This window comes from Ornithodoros turicata, chromosome 6 (assembly GCF_037126465.1).
Source record: "Ornithodoros turicata isolate Travis chromosome 6, ASM3712646v1, whole genome shotgun sequence".
Lineage (NCBI taxonomy): Eukaryota > Metazoa > Arthropoda > Arachnida > Ixodida > Argasidae > Ornithodoros > Ornithodoros turicata.
In genome coordinates this window covers 55,463,407-55,467,138 of record NC_088206.1, presented here as the reverse complement: position 1 = coordinate 55,467,138, position 3,732 = coordinate 55,463,407, and the positions used below count along the sequence as shown (strand labels likewise).

The window sequence follows — 3,732 nt, the reverse complement described above, 5'->3', positions numbered from 1 at the left end:
AGAGGAGTCCCCGCGTCCCCGCGGCTTGCAGCTTGCGTGAGCAAGGTCAGGGAGACGAAAGCGAAGGCACATACGGAGATGGCGGACTCGGAACGCGGAAGTGGCGAATCGTGCTGTTCAAATGCCTTTAGTAATAGATCCCATGACGAATATACATGTTTCATGACTGCCCATATGCGACGGATTCGCTTCTTCTGCAAGTCACTGGTGATGTACGTGCCGCAGCTGCGTTAGCGCAACAGAACAAGCCTCAGGACCACTGCTTTAGGTACGGTGTTTGTGCGGCGTCTGTGCTCCCCAGGAACCGGATGAGTACCTATATGCTGCAGTGCTGGTGAAGTGGCAGAGTTGTGCAATGACGGCGAAGTACAGTGTAAGCACGCATCACACTTTGTTCCCAGCTCTCTGTCTTCGGCCAGAACTTCTGGTGGTGTATCCACCGCAGTATTGCAGCGACGATCACAGTCTTCGCCTACTGTAACCACGATAGATAGGCACGTTGAGCAATATTTATTTTCGTAGTTGTCGTCGTTGTTTGCACACACGACGAATGCCCCATGAAAGTTACGAAGGCTCTAACCAACTGTGCAACTCAAGGGCCGGGTTAGAATTAGAATGATTGTCAGGAAATTACTGTGCTACGTGTTTAGGAACGTGTCGTTCCTTTTTACAGCTACGTCAGGTTCACTGCTTATTGTGTGTTTACAAGCGGAGCTTGGAGATTCCTTGGACCGAGAAACAGACGACAGATACCTGGGTGTGTCGTCCGCATGATTCGCCAACGTTTTTCCATCCCGGTCCTATCAGGACTATCATCTTTAGTGTGCCTCATTTCCTGTTCACACCTACACCATAATAGACTTGCGTAGTTTCCAGTTGAGAAGTGTGAAACAGAATCTGTGTTACCACAGTAATCCCGAGAAGTGCAAAGAAATAGGCAGGAGCAATAAACTACCTGGTCATAAGTGACAGTTATACTTTTAATGGTAGTGTAATGCTTCTTATCGTTGGCATAGCATGTGAGAGATATAACACGTCAAATAATTTCAGGTAACGTTTCATAACTCACTAATGGTACAGTTACACCTCATTATTATAGGAAGTGATACATCTGTCTGGGAATGTCCACAATTTGTCATTCCCACGGAAGATTGTTCTGCCTTGATACAGCAAAACAAATTTTGATACCTGCCATTGATCCAATTTTTTTAGCACCACTGTTTTGAAAACAGCTCTCAAGACTAACTTCAGATATTCTTGGCAGAGCATTACTTCTTGTCTATGTATTATAATAATTATTATAATCACAGGCAATAAGTTACGCAAATGGGAATAAATCTTTTGTGTTGACTGAGTGTTGTCCATTCAAGAGCCATTGCACAAGTCCACATCCAACTCTTCATGCACAGATATTTATTATTTGCTATGCACAGACAGTTATCAGCGTGCACCACACTGGCAATGTCCCTTGGGATCTGAAGCGGGGACTCACATAGAAAAAAAAACAAAAAAAAAGTTTCGTAAGTACTTCAATTGCAATGAAAATCTAGAATTCTGTGTTCCCTACATTTCTGGACGGTTTCATTATAACAGTGGTACACAGGAAAAAAACTTGGGGTGTCGGGGGGATCTGGATCGATCTCTGGGCACAACCAAGTGTAAAATTTTGGAAGGGTTAGTATACATCATGAAATGACCCTCATGCCTCAGACCCCACTACTCGAATAATGCACCTCCCTTTTGCAGTAAGAGGCCTCTATCTACGGCATATCCTATCAAAGCTCACAGGACAGCAAATTTGGCCAATACTTATGTGACTGTGCCTTGTAGAACATGCAGCTTTTCTGTTGAATTGACACTACATCTCTGGTAGCCCCTTTAATGTATGGAGGTAGGTGCATTATTTCGCATTTAACCAGCAGTAATGTATACCATTGCAAAAAAGGAGACAAGGGCTTAATCTCAACGCTGCATCAGCATCATTCATCAACTCACAATAACGTTGTTGTTGTCAGCCTCTGCACAAAGATTTGGGTGGACCTGAAAAGGACCTTTTTTCTTCTCTGTTTTTCATTTCCTTCTTTCAAGTTATTTTGTCTTGGCATGTAGCTGTGAGATGTTAGTAGAAGCCATGAAGTCATTCTCTTTACTTCTTGAACTTGGATGAAGAAAGCACTGTTCTGGAAGATCCTAATTTGTCAGAGGCGTCGTAAAGGCATTAGTGTAAAAACCAGGTCTCTCAACAAAATTGCCGTGCACGCACGTACATGTTTGATGCCGTTTCATGGATGGATGGGACTTGAATCAGCAGCACCTGGTCCTAACACAGAACGTCAAAAGTGCACCTCAAGTTGGCTACGACAACCGCAAAAACCGCCACCCTACAGCACACAAACGGTTCACAAACGGCGAGGTAAAAGGAAACTGGGAACTGGTTTATGGCGCTTATGTTACGGACAAAGGTACTGCTTGTATATAGTGCCTGTTTCTAACACCAGCACACAAACAGCGTCAGTTCTTCCTTTTAGTGATCGGGGTTCATAGTTTGCGAATTGTTCTGTGTCCAAAAATTGTAAACACATTATATGTATTTAAGTAATATACGTACCACTTGTATTTGACCCTGTCGAGCTGCCTGCAGCTGTAATACCCATGAAAACCAATCACGTCTACCACATTCCACAAAAAACACAGGTTCAGTAACAGGGAAAGTTTCATGATAACGCGTCCGACAACAAGAAAAGCCTATCACGTTCATATCAATGCCATCATGTTCTTTTACTTCTTTAATGTATTTTATTTATCTAGTTATTAATCAGAGGTTAGGGGATACCTTACGTTGTACCGATTTCGTCTTTTGCTGTTTAGTTACTCACGCGCAAGAGTGACTGGACAGGTCCGATTGGGAAACTACATAGACATTGTGACTTACTGTCGAAGTTGCTGGCTCGCTTTGTTCGTGGAACACTGTCGGAACGGCGTCAAGTATCCTTTTTTGTGTCAATCCAAGTTGCACTTCCATGATGTTCTCATCCAGGTACACATTATCGGTGACTTGCGAGGAGCATACACGGACAGCATGAACACTCCTTGCTTCATCTGAATACCCGCTAGTGATGTAGCTGCTTCCCACTTTCGCTTCGTCAGGGGTCTGGCTGTAGCTGTACTTTAGGCGTGCGAAATCAAACATCGAGGTTTTCGAAGGAAGTTTTCCTGGAGTCAGGAACGCTGCGTCGGTTTCCAAACGACATCTCACGCGAAGGATGCAAGCGTAGAGATTCTCCCGATTCACAAAGAGTATCCGCGTCACTAGAAAGTGTCGCCTGTGAATACGGGCGACGTGCAGGAAAAAACAAAGCAGCCCCAGACTTGGCGGCAGACGACAGCGTCCTTCACAGCGGATTAGCCAGATTCCACCTTGCGTCACGCGATGTCGTTGGCGCTGCCGCTTTCGAGGATCAAAACGAAACCGGATCTTTTAAATTCGATTCCTCATCACCCCGGCAGTTTTGGAAGGAGAAAATTTGGAAAATAGCTCGTAGGAGTGTACCGAACACATTGGTATTAGATTCGTAAGCACGGTTCCGGATGCGAGAGTTCTTTAAAGCTCAGCTACGCCGATTTTCGAGTGTTACAGAATGGAATGGTACTCACACGATGTGTTCATTAGGGAACACTGATTATGTATGCAAAATAGTTATCCCAAACTCCTAGCGGTTTTCCGAAAAAGTG

The 3,732-nt window shown here is 44.4% G+C and overlaps 1 long non-coding RNA gene across 1 annotated transcript; it reads right to left on the bottom strand.

The window, feature by feature from the left end:
* Positions 1–2,212: 2,212 nt before the first annotated feature.
* On the bottom strand, positions 2,213–3,381 carry LOC135398074 (uncharacterized). Its single transcript, XR_010423984.1, has 3 exons — positions 2,933–3,381; positions 2,609–2,641; positions 2,213–2,320 (listed from the first exon to the last, which is right to left on the bottom strand). It is a non-coding gene; the product is annotated as an uncharacterized LOC135398074 (long non-coding RNA).
* Positions 3,382–3,732: the final 351 nt, after the last annotated feature.